Source organism: Prunus mume, linkage group LG7, assembly GCF_029339155.1.
Source record: "Prunus mume cultivar Tortuosa linkage group LG7, ASM2933915v1, whole genome shotgun sequence".
NCBI classification, from domain to species: Eukaryota; Viridiplantae; Streptophyta; class Magnoliopsida; order Rosales; family Rosaceae; genus Prunus; species Prunus mume.
Window position 1 is genome coordinate 7,887,947 of NC_142704.1, and position 13,187 is coordinate 7,901,133.

A 13,187-nucleotide genomic window follows, 5' to 3' on the forward strand; every position below is an offset into this window, starting at 1 on the left:
CGTTATTGGGCCTGAATTTTTGCACTGTAAATATAGATATATATGCTCTATTTAACAAACTTTCAAGTACAGAATTGAATTTTAAAATGAAACCCTAGTGGTTAGTTTTCTTTCCCACAAATGATTGTTCTACCTCATTGTTTAATCAACTGAACCCAAAAATATCACAATTAATAAATTGAAATGATAGCTTTTAACCCTTCTTGTAGAAAATAATACTTGAACTACGAAAAATTCGGAATTAGACATCAAATCAAACCCAGAAAAAAAGATTTTTACTGTTTAGAAAGAAACAAAAAGCCATTATTCCAGAGACCCTATATCAGAACAAAGAAACCATTTTGTGGAGAAGAAAGAAGAAAACACCCAGAGGAAATGCATAATTAGATTGAAAAAATGTAAAATCTACTGATACACCTACCTGCAAATGGAAATGCTGCGCAGAACAAATGGGTCTTGGATTGAGAGAAATTCAATATATTTCGAAGAAAAATAACAAAGGATTTCGGGGAAATTTGGGACACATGAAAATGTAATTGAGTAATGGGGTAAAGTAACTGTACGCTTGGCATTTAGGAGGAGGGGAGGAAGACAGAGAGCATGGCGGGAGAAGACGAGGCAGAGGAGGGCGAGTGGTGAGCTCTCGCCTTTTTGGTGCGCAATGAACCCGGCCACGTGACTCATCACGTGACCTTCCTTGTTTTTTTTTTTGGGGTTTACTAGTGGTGAATTGATGAAAAATAAGAGTGGTGATTTCCCCAAATTTTATCCACTTACACTCTATTTTATAAATAAAAAGTGTAAATGGATAAAATTGGAGTGAAATCATTACCAAAAAAATATATATATATATATAGGGAGATATATATATATATATATATATATATAGGAGTTGATTTCCCCACTCTCTTTTTCTTCATTTACACTCCTTTTTATTTTTTAATTAATTTTGTTCTTTTTTGTTCTCTTTCTTTCCTATTCTACCTTTACCCGACATTAATTTATTTTTACTTCACTTTTATATTATATATATATATATTTTTCCTTCAATTTTCAAAATCAAAATAAAAAAGAGAAAATAAAATATATATAAAAAAACCCAACCCCTCCTGTGTTGTGCCCAACCAGTACCCTCCCTTTGCCACCGTCCCCACCCAACCCCAGCCACCACCTCCTCTCTTCCTCAATTTTTCTTTCTTTCTTTTTCCATACCCACTAATCTCTCTGTCACTCTCCTTGAGATTTGGGTTTGTTTTTCAATTTTTTTATATTTTGATTAGTTAACATAGTGGGGGTTGTAGAATCTACAGACTTTATCTGTGTATTTTGGATCGTTGGTTATGGAGCGCAATAGCTCAGAGAAAATGAGCTCACCAAGAATGCTCAGAGAGCTTGGAGAAGATGAAAACGAAATGGGTCTGTAAACTCATTCTCATTCACGCACAAGTTGTGCATTTCAAACAATACCGCTAGGAAAGAATATTCCTCTCTTACATCAGCTCAATCTAGCCATCCAATCTTCTACCCTATGAGATAGAGACACATGGCAACATCAAACACTCACACTACAACTTAATGCCTTAGCCGTCTATTGAACTATAATCCAATGGCTCACAACTAAGTACACAGCTTTAAACAAGATTAATAGATTTAACTAACTATTTCAGCTAAGTACACTTATATTTCAACACTCCCTTCTAAGTGTTTAGCTGAATAACTCCAAGCTTCCTTCTCAAATACTCAAAACGATCTCTAGCCAATGCCTTGGTAAAAATATCAGCAGTTTGCTCTTCGGTTTTGCAAGTACAATAGGTCAATTTCTCCATTTTGCAAAGCATCTCGAATAAAATGAAATCTCCTGTTGATATGCCTTGTCTTATGATGATGCACAGGATTCTTGGTTATGGCAATAGCTGAGTTATTGTCACATAAGATTGTAGTTGCACCAACTTGTTCTTCACCAAAGTCAGAGAGAACAAACCTTAGCCAGATTGCTTGTGCAGTGGCTTCTGCTGCACTAACATATTTTGCCTCAGCCGTAGATAGAGCAACACTGTTTTGCTTGATTGATGCCCAAGAAAAGACACCTTATCTAAGATTAAATGCATATCTAGATGTACTTTTCATGTCATCTTCACTCCCTGCACAATCACTGTCACAGTAGCCAATAAGCCTTGCTTCTTTTCCTTTCTCATAGACTATACCATAATCAGTTGTGCCTTGAACATACCTAAGTACTCTCTTGGCAGTTCCCATATATTTTCTGGTAGGACCATGCATGAATCTAGCTAGAAGACTTGTTGCAAACATAATGTCTGGTCTTGTTGCATAGCTAGATTCCGACAACAGGGGATGCATTCTCCTTTTCGTAAATACTGAATCTGACCACGCAAGTACTTTTAACAGTCGAGTAGCTTCACACAACATATAGAGGCCTTTCAATTGTTCAGCTGATTTAGTTCTGTGCAAGAGTCATCTCAAATTAAGAATGACCCACCATCATATCTGTTGAAAAACTAATGCTCATTTCTTCTACAAAGTTCTAGAAAATTCAAGAGCTCCCAATAAAGAATTTGCATGGCGGCAAAACAAAAGGAATATGGTAGAATATTCTAGAAAAAGTGACAAGTGAATGGCTAAAGTATCGCGGTGGAAGAAATCTCTAGAGCAAGACTACAAACACGTGGTTGGGAGAAAGTGCCCAAGTCGGTGGACCAAGGCTAAGTTGGCAAACAATCATCTATAAATAGGCATGCAATCTACAATGAAATGTGGAGTGAACAAATAAACTCCCAATCTATGTGAAATAAAATATAGCAATATCAACAGTGAACAAAAGATGGCAGTAAAATGCCTCAATAATATCTAATCAAAGATGTACGGATTCCCAGCTCTGCTCCTCAAGTACTCACATTACAGGTTGTTTTCTACTACCTGTAATCCCACTTTCTTTTTTTTGGTTACATGTGATCCCTCCTTCCATCCGCCTTTTCTTTTTCTTTTGTTTTTAATTATTCCGTTTGCATTCTTGCGTTTATTCTGGTTTGCTTTTTCATGATGCGTGAAGGCTACTTCATGTTTGGCTTCTTTCTGCAAAACCCAATTATATTATGTGAGTAACTAGACCCAAAGGTTAATAAAAATACAAATTTATAAATAAACCCAATTCTAGACATGCAAACAATTAAGTCTCTTGATTCATGGTCAGTAAAAAAAAACAAAAAACAATTTCATGTAAACACATTTCTTTTACCTCATGCATCAAAGAATTCTCATCCAAAATGGTTTCATCTTCTTCTTCTGGCTGCTTCATGCTTGCTGCACTCTTACCTCGTCTATGGGTTCATAATCCCCGCACTCTCTGAGAGTCATAATCATCGTAAACAACAAAATCCAAGGTACAAATTAAAGTTATTGATGAAAGCACAATAAATGTGAAGAAAACTTACGGAGTAAAGCCGAGCGTAAGCATGAACCATTTATGGACATCGATTTTCACAGGAAGAACAGTTGAATGTAAGGTCTCGATCATTCCTTGAACAATTTGAAATGTGGTGATACAAAGATGTTGAACCTCATCACATTCTTCGTAACTGCCAGTCTTAACATGAACGAAGTCTTGGTTCCCCAGATGAACCAAATAGTCAGTCATAAGTCTGTAAAATGGCAATGGCGGATCCGCAATGTCAAGGCCATTCAATTTAAATTGCTGGACTAGTGAATATGCAATATCACCATCATCAACTACCTTCCTCCTCAAGGAGTATGCTGTAATCTCATCCGTCCTAAAATGATTTAAGGCATATATAGTCTCGCCTACAACCACGGCCCTCCCTTGGAAAGGAGTACAAGTGCCAATTTCCACTCGTTTCCAATTCTTTCTACCCACATGAAAAGCAATGACATCAATGTTACCCCGCAAGTCAGAGAATGTGTACAAAATAATGCCATAACCAACGGCATAACCAGTTACCCTCATAGCAAATCTAAGAGAAAATGGAAACGAAGGCAATTGCACCCAATCCTTCTTATTAGGGTTGTATTTCCCAAAGAATAAGCCTGGACTTTGTACCAATTCCGTTTCGGTTTCAAGAAAATAAAGTGTGTCATATGCCGACACAATTGTTCCATGTTGCTTAAATTGCACGGTAGAAGGTGTTAGGCGATCTAATGCCCTAGTTTTCGTATCAAAGATATACCCTCCAAATGAATCAACGCAAGGGTTATCCCAACCCTCCTCTGAAAACACATATAGTTGGGAGTGGTTGAAAATCCTTGCACCCAAATGGGTAGAACCACTGAAATTGGCTACACGTGCCACTCGTGCACCCATATCATCAACTTCTCCTCCAAATTTGAATTTAACTTCATATATGGCATTAGTGTATTTGCCCGAAAGGAAAGTTACCATTAAAAACAAAGATCTATCTTCCCCCTGATTTACCGTCGTTGATGCATTCTCAACCATGGGCAAGCTGGACAGAAAAGAGAGATATACAAAACAAGTCAAGTTAATCTTCCAAACAACTTCCGACCTAGAGAAAATTAATGAATCAACCAAGATCAAAGCTACACAATCTACTTTTTTAAGAATATATACATAGCAAGGTAAACATTTTATGTTAAATATATAAAGGAAAAACAGCGATGAACGAAAATTAAGAAGATGAAATCCACTGTTAAGCCATGCACTGACCATGTTTGCATGATCGGCCCTACTGCGGCGTAGTAGGCGAAGCTCCTTTGAAATTAATTTCTTCAAATCGATCAGTTGGATTTTCTGGGCCAAAAGTGCGGCTAGATATTTCTCGTTCTCCCCCAATTCGCGCAGAGACTTCTCCATCGCCCATATCTTGCGCAGAGATTTCTTGATCTTCGATGTCTTGGCAAGGAGCTCATCCTGGCATGAAGCCGTCGTCAAGGCATGGTCTTGACCCGAGGTGAGCTCAGCGGCCATGATATTGGAATGCTAAACTGAGGCAAAAGGGAATTTAGGGTTGGTTGTGGGTATGAAATATAAGCTAAAGCGTGTAATTTATTCAATTGATCAATATGCTTTCCATTCATCCGTAAAGTCATCTATTCATATAATGACCTAATTAATCTTGATAGGAGCAGGAAACTTCTTTTAAAAAAATTATTTTTATTTTAAGGAAGAATCAGGAAACTTTTATTAATATTATTTTAATCAAGGAAGAAACAGGAACCTTTTTATTGTTGATCAAATAAAACGCAGGAATATATATATATATTTGGTTGAGAGGAAACAGGAATTTTTATTTTATTTTATTTTTTTTGAATATGCGTATGGTATTTATATGTAGGACTTACTTTTCTATTTGGTTTCCCGTTATAAAATTCCTAGTGTTACCTGTTTGTTTATTTCTTACCCTTTTTATGATTTTTTTGGGGTTTACTGGTGAGATTGGGTTTTAGGGCCAATTGAGGAAGTAGGTTTAGTTCAAAGCCCTATATAATTGACCTTCTTCTTTGATTTTATTGCTTCACTCTCGTTAATCAAAGGTGTTGGTGGACTGGATCTGTCTTTGACACCATCGTTTTTGCTTCATTGTCCCAGATAATCAAAGGTTAGCTCATCTCATGCTTTCTCAGTTATATTTTAGTTTTTGTTTTCTTTTCTTTTGAACATTGTAGTAGTATTTTTTCTATTTGGTTAGAGTTGTGCATCTCAGTTTTCTTAGGATGTACACTGCTGGTACCTTACTCTTCTTTTAGAGCTCAATGTGTTTTTCTAAGGATACTGTTTGCAATGTGTACTTTGTTTGCTGGCTAATTAAAAGTTGCTGGAGAAGCTGCAATGTGTTTTATTAAATGTTTCTTTGTTTCTATCTTTTCTTGCAGATTACTTTCCTTGCTAAGAATTCTTTTCGGTAAAATGGATTACCTGAGAGAGTTACCTGAGAGAGTTCAACGGTTGTTGCTTAGTGGCAATAATTCACAGGACATGGTCATTGGTTCTGGGCTTTGTTATTACAGTTTCATGTTGAATAATAGAATTTCTCAAGAATTGTATGAGGGGCGTTTGCTTATATCTTCTGATCTTCGCGTGGAATTGATAGATGTGGTGTTTGTAAAAGTTGCTCGACGAGAAGATGCAGAAAGAATATTTGGAAGGACTGCCGCAGCTAATGATGGTGTTGTTTTAAAGCCGTGGAGGTATTGGTTCTCCGGAGAAAAGGAGTTTTGCGACTTGCCTAAGGATGCAGAGTTGAGGAAGGGAATCTGGACTCTATGTTATGATCGTTTCGAAAACAATCTTAAAGATTGGACGAATTTGGTGAAGGGAAATGTTGGTTATAATGATAAGCTTAAACTACCTATCAAGACTGGTAATGGTTGTCGTCTTAAGGAATTTTGGCGTGATTCCATAAGGTATTTGGTTAGATTTTGTAAAAATTATTGGTCATAGTTTTGTTTTAATTGTATTTGACGTAAATTCTTCGTACTGTTTGTAGGGAGTTGATTAAAGGCATATGTCGCATACATTCTAAGGGGTCATATCATGGTGGGTTGGGTTCGGAGAGTAATTATGTATTTATTGACAAATGTCTGAAGGTAATTAATATTAAGGGAGATTTGTATGAGCATGAATTTGAAGACGGCCGTGAGTGGGAAAAGAAAGCAGATATTACGGACCTTTTAGGGATGTTGGACAACTGGTTCGAATCGATACTAACGGGGGGCAAAAGAAGTTGGCTGGAATGTCAACACTTCTTTGGTTTTGTCAACCGTGCTAAGAGAAAGAACTTGGAGTGAGTTGTCTATCTCTTTTATTTTATTTATTTATTTATTTATTTTTCACTTCATTTCTTTCTTTCTTATAGGATATTGTTCTTTTTGTCTTTTCAGCTATGATGAATTTGTGAAAAAAGTGGTGGGTCATCCGTTTTTGTTAGAAGCTGATGAAAGGATGCGTCTCTTTGATCATTATGAAGCTATGAGGAATGATCGAACCTATGGTCCAACAGTAAAATCGGCGTTGGCAAGACCCGCTTTTGACAATTTCAAATCCTGGAACTCTACTTCAACCCTTAATAACATGGATAACTTTATGTTGGGTGTTTATAACCATAGAAACTCCTCCGCATCAAGAAAACAAAAGAAATTCGTCGTCATCAAAAATATAAAACCCCAAAATATAAAACCCCGTATAAATTACACTGGGGATGTGGAGGATCTTCTTAGGTACCTTAGGAATCTGTATCATCATTATCATCAACATGGTTTGGCTGCTGGTTCTATGGAGGATGTGGATCGTGGTGTTACAACACATTTTCGTGGGTTTTTGGAGCTGCTTTACATGCATTTAGAACTATAGTGTTATTTTATTTTGTATATCAAAGATTTTATGGCGTTATTTTATTTTGTATATCAAAGATTTCATGGCATCAGTAGATTAAAGATTTGAATATTAAAACAAGCACATGCGCTACATATTTCTTTCCTGCAATTACAAAGTTAACTACAACAGCAAAATGAAAAATTCACGCTAAAATTTTATGAATCAGTTTTATACAACCAATATACCTTTCGAAAAATCACATTCAATGCAAACCCATATATAAAATAAGTGAAATAAAACATAGGAACTACATTTTGAAAAAGAAAAAGAATTACCACTCAATGGCTTTGGCAATGGTTATCAGTTCAAACAGCGTAATCAGAGCAAATTAAATCCAACAAGTAAGCCATTGGTTATCGTCTGCAGGAGACTCTGTCAGCAGAATTATCCTCCTCTCTGATCTCATTCTTCTCATGCATGGGTCATCTGTTCAATTTTCAAACAACTTGCATGAAAATATGATTCATTAAAAAGATGCACTATTAAATCAATGTACAAGTTTCCTCTCCAACCTACGTTTTTGTTGTTGTTATAAATCAGCTCTAACCTACTGATCCCTAAGTAATGATCCAAAACTAACCACTAGGGTTTTAGCTAAATAGCTACAGAATTAAGTATATTTTTTGAATCTTCTACACAAATGCCTTATACATTTGGGGCAAACAAATTTGTAAAGTGCCTTATGCATAGCTAGATTCCGACAACAGGGGATGCATTCTCCTTTCGTAAATACTGAATCTGACCAAGCAAGTACTTTTAACAGTCGAGTAGCTTCACACAACATATAGAGGCCTTTCAATTGTTCAGCTGATTTAGTTCTGTGCAAGAGTCATCTCAAATTAAGAACGACCCACCATCATATCTGTTGAAAAACTAATGCTCATTTGTTCTACAAAGTTCTAGAAAAGTCAAGAGCTCCCAATAAAGAATTTACATGGCGGCAAAACAAAAGGAATATGGTAGAATATTCTAGAAAAAGTGACAAGTGAATGGCTTAAGTATGGCGGTGGAAGAAATCTCCAGAGCAAGACTACAAACATGTGGTTGGGAGAAAGTGCCCAAGTCGGTGGACCAAGGCTAAGTCGGCAAACAATCATCCATAAATAGGCATGCAATCTACAATGAAATGTGGAGTGAACAAATAAACTCCCAATCTATGTGGCAGCCGAGAGCTACCCAAACTAAGCCATGTCGAGGAGGCCAATAAGCCTATATAAGCAAGAAAGAAAGCCAATAAGCCAATAAGCTATGAAAAAGGCCAAGTAGCCTACACCTAAGTACTATTCTCCTCCAATGTAATAAAATCACTTTATTTCAACTATTGCCTATTGTCCTAAACTCTTTCACCGCATAAACCAACAATGGTATCATAGCAACCACTCACAATCACCCTACAATCTAACAAGCGGTATCAGAGCGTCACAAATGCTCATCACACACTTTCTAAAATTTCAACAATATCAAAAATTGATTAGATTAAGAGAGACATGGTGAACTTCTCATAAATAAAAGGCAACTTACTGAGAGCATCAGCCAGCTCAAGAAAAAGCTCGCTAAAATGCTCACGCTTATATTTCTCACTCTTAGCCTTGTGGATTCACTCTATCTAATTTTTCTAGGACAAGCCCTGCACATCAAACAGCTTTCTCAACATCTATCCAAGAAATCTGAGTGAATTTTCATCCTAAAATAAACAGTCATGTTAAGCCACTTGGATGTGGTACATCATTATTCTAAATGACTTCACACAAGTTGATAATGAGCCAGAGGAAATTCCGTTGCAAGACCCTCTACAATCTTTTATAAAGCATGAGCAGTATGAAGTTCAAAATCAATAAAGTACAGGAGGCTTTTTTTTATATTTAATTTTTTAAAAAACAGTATTACCACATCAGAACAAGATAAATCTGAAATAAATCAGCTTTATCAACAGTGAATCTAATTCTTTCTTCATAATAGAGCTTAAATGAACACTTCTGTCAAGACTTGCACCTTATTTCGAATCCTCTAATCAGTTAGAAAGGCTACCTGTCGACACTACTATTAACCTTGATAATGCAAGTCTATCAATAATAGATTCATAGGTATTCTTTCCTTCACATAGATACCATAAAATTTGTCTGAGTAAATTCTATTCCAAGAAGTATCCATCACTAGTTGCATCCATTTTCTAATTCAGGATCGGCCGAAACAAATAACTAGTGGGCAGCACATCCAACATTCCCCAAAGTTCAGTAGATTTCAACAGGGACAAAACTTATACTGGTTCCACAACATAACGTATGTACCCTGCATCTTTTTCATCATTCCTTCAGAAACCCCATTTCTAAATTTTCAATTTGCAACTCCTTTTCCAAATCTTACCCTATTTTGCATCATCAAGCTTCTAAAGTAGGACAAGCTTTACTGTTCCAAAGTACACAAGAACACCCAGCCTTAGTTAAAATATGCCAAGCATTACAACATCCAATCACGATAATAGAAAGTTTCTAGCAGTCACAACAACGCTTATGAGCTCATGTCAAAATTAAGATCCGAACAACTAACCCGCGCACTGAGGCCTCCGTTACATTAGCCTTGTCAGCCGCCAGAACAGGATCCTGTGAACCCATCATCCGATAATAGTCTCTATGAACTGAATAGGGCCTTGTATCCTATAAAAAGAAGAAATAACAAATTCAGACATTCTTGAATCTTGTCAGATGATCCTCCAAAGAACAGCAGGCAGCCATATTTATCGTTATTGGGCCTGAATTTTTGCACTGTAAATATAGATATATATGCTCTATTTAACAAACTTTCAAGTACAGAATTGAATTTTAAAATGAAACCCTAGTGGTTAGTTTTCTTTCCCACAAATGATTGTTCTACCTCATTGTTTAATCAACTGAACCCAAAAATATCACAATTAATAAATTGAAATGATAGCTTTTAACCCTTCTTGTAGAAAATAATACTTGAACTACGAAAAATTCGGAATTAGACATCAAATCAAACCCAGAAAAAAAGATTTTTACTGTTTAGAAAGAAACAAAAAGCCATTATTCCAGAGACCCTATATCAGAACAAAGAAACCATTTTGTGGAGAAGAAAGAAGAAAACACCCAGAGGAAATGCATAATTAGATTGAAAAAATGTAAAATCTACTGATACACCTACCTGCAAATGGAAATGCTGCGCAGAACAAATGGGTCTTGGATTGAGAGAAATTCAATATATTTCGAAGAAAAATAACAAAGGATTTCGGGGAAATTTGGGACACATGAAAATGTAATTGAGTAATGGGGTAAAGTAACTGTACGCTTGGCATTTAGGAGGAGGGGAGGAAGACAGAGAGCATGGCGGGAGAAGACGAGGCAGAGGAGGGCGAGTGGTGAGCTCTCGCCTTTTTGGTGCGCAATGAACCGGGCCACGTGACTCATCACGTGACCTTCCTTGTTTTTTTTTTGGGGTTTACTAGTGGTGAATTGATGAAAAATACGAGTGGTGATTTCCCCAATCTAATTTTATCTACTTACACTCCATTTTATAAATAAAAAAGTGTAAATGGATAAAATTGGAGTGAAATCATTACCAAAAATATATAAATATATATAGGAGATATATATATATATATATATATAGGGAGTTGATTTCCACTCTCTTTTTCTTCATTTACACTCCTTTTTATTTTTTAATTAATTTTGTTCTTTTTTGTTCTCTTTCTTTCCTATTCTACCTTTACCCGACATTAATTTCTTTTTACTTCACTTTTATATTATATATATATATATTTTACCTTCAATTTTCAAAATCAAAATAAAAAAGAGAAAATAAAATATATATAAAAAAACCCAACCCCTCCTGTGTTGTGCCCAACCAGTACCTTCCCTTTGCCACCGTCCCCACCCAACCCCAGCCACCACCTCCTCTCTTCCTCAATTTTTCTTTCTTTCTTTTTCCATACCCACCAATCTCTCTGTCACTCTCCTTGAGATTTGGGTTTGTTTTTCAATTTTTTTATTTTGATTAGTTAACATAGTGGGGGTTGTAGAATCTACAGATTGTTATCTGTGTATTTTGGATCGTTGGTTATGGAGCTCAATAGCTCAGAGAAAATGAGCTCACCAAGAATGCTCAGAGAGCTTGGAGAAGATGAAAACGAAATGGGTCTGTAAACTCATTCTCATTCACGCACAAGTTGTGCATTTCAAACAATACCGCTAGGAAAGAATATTCCTCTCTTACATCAGCTCAATCTAGCCATCCAATCTTCTACCCTATGAGATAGAGACACATGGCAACATCAAACTACAACAACTTAATGCCTTAGCCGTCTATTGAACTATAATCCAATGGCTCACAACTAAGTACACAGCTTTAAACAAGATTAATAGATTTAACTAACTATTTCAGCTAAGTACACTTATATTTCAACACTCCCTTCTAAGTGTTTAGCTGAATAACTCCAAGCTTCCTTCTCAAATACTCAAAACGATCTCTAGCCAATGCCTTGGTAAAAATATCAGCAGTTTGCTCTTCGGTTTTGCAGTACAATAGGTCAATTTCTCCATTTTGCAAAGCATCTCGGATAAAATGAAATCTCCTGTTGATATGCCTTGTCTTATGATGATGCACAGGATTCTTGGTTATGGCAATAGCTGAGTTATTGTCACATAAGATTGTAGTTGCACCAACTTGTTCTTCACCAAAGTCAGAGAGAACAAACCTTAGCCAGATTGCTTGTGCAGTGGCTTCTGCTGCACTAACATATTTTGCCTCAGCCGTAGATAGAGCAACACTGTTTTTCTTGATTGATGCCCAAGAAAAGACACCTTATCTAAGATTAAATGCATATCTAGATGTACTTTTCATGTCATCTTCACTCCCTGCCCAATCACTGTCACAGTAGCCAATAAGCCTTGCTTCTTTTCCTTTCTCATAGACTATACCATAATCAGTTGTGCCTTGAACATACCTAAGTACTCTCTTGGCAGTTCCCATATATTTTCTGGTAGGACCATGCATGAATCTAGCTAGAAGACTTGTTGCAAACATAATGTTTGGTCTTGTTGTAGTCAAGTATAGCACATTTCCAACAATCTGCCTATAGACTCCTTCATCAGCTTGTTCACTTCCATCTTCCTTGGATAGCTTTTCATTCAATGCAAGAGGAGTAGCTACAGATTTACAGTCCTTGAAACCAAACTTATCCAGCAGTGTCTTTGCATACTTTTTCTGATGCAATCTGCTTGTATCACACCTAACCCCAAAAAATGGTGAAGCAAACCAAGATCAGTCATTTCATATTGCCTCATCATTTCAGTTTTAAACTCCATCATCAATTCCCTTGAGCTTCCAGTGTAGATAATATCATCTACATACAAGGAAACAATGAGAATTCCACTTTCTGCAGCCTTTACATATAGTGTAGCCTCACTAGGACTTCTTTGAAATCCTGCATTTGTGAAATAAGAGTTGATCGCATCATACCAAGCTCTTGGAGCTTGTTTAAGACCATACAAAGCCTTCTTGAGTCTATAAACTCGATCTTCTTTGTTTTTAATCACATATCCAGGTGGTTGATCAACATATACTTCCTCATGCAGTACTCCATTCAAAAATGCTGACTTCACATCCAGCTGAAACAGCTTCCAGCCTCTTTGTGCAGCCAAAGCAATCAAGGTTCCAACTGTGTCAAGCCTAGCAACAGGTGCAAATGTCTCATTAAAGTCGATTCCAGGCTTTTGAGAGTATCCTTTTGCAACAAGCCTTGCTTTGTTCTTCTGAACTGAGCCGTCAAGATTTAGCTTAGTTTTATAAACCCATTTGACTCCAATTACCA

General features: G+C 36.5%; 1 protein-coding gene and 2 long non-coding RNA genes across 5 annotated transcripts in view; all 3 read right to left on the reverse strand.

The window, feature by feature from the left end:
* The window catches only part of LOC148915362 (uncharacterized), an 80,927-nt gene that overhangs the window by 6,407 nt on the left and 61,333 nt on the right, over positions 1-13,187 (reverse strand). The window contains exon 1 of one of the 3 annotated variants that reach the window (XR_016128537.1): positions 422-649. The exons of 1 other annotated variant lie outside the window; for it this stretch is intronic. The gene's annotated coding sequence lies outside the window, so the exon portion shown is untranslated. Of the gene's footprint in view, positions 1-421; positions 656-13,187 lie in introns of those variants that run through there. One more of the 3 variants, XM_089055817.1, reaches the window with a different exon arrangement.
* Positions 2,717-3,327, reverse strand: LOC148915363 (uncharacterized). The gene is made up of 2 exons (XR_016122053.1): positions 3,254-3,327; positions 2,717-3,090 (listed from the first exon to the last, which is right to left on the reverse strand). It is a non-coding gene; the product is annotated as an uncharacterized LOC148915363 (long non-coding RNA).
* On the reverse strand, positions 7,498-10,737 carry LOC148915364 (uncharacterized). Its single transcript, XR_016122237.1, has 3 exons — positions 10,523-10,737; positions 9,911-10,017; positions 7,498-7,789 (listed from the first exon to the last, which is right to left on the reverse strand). It is a non-coding gene; the product is annotated as an uncharacterized LOC148915364 (long non-coding RNA).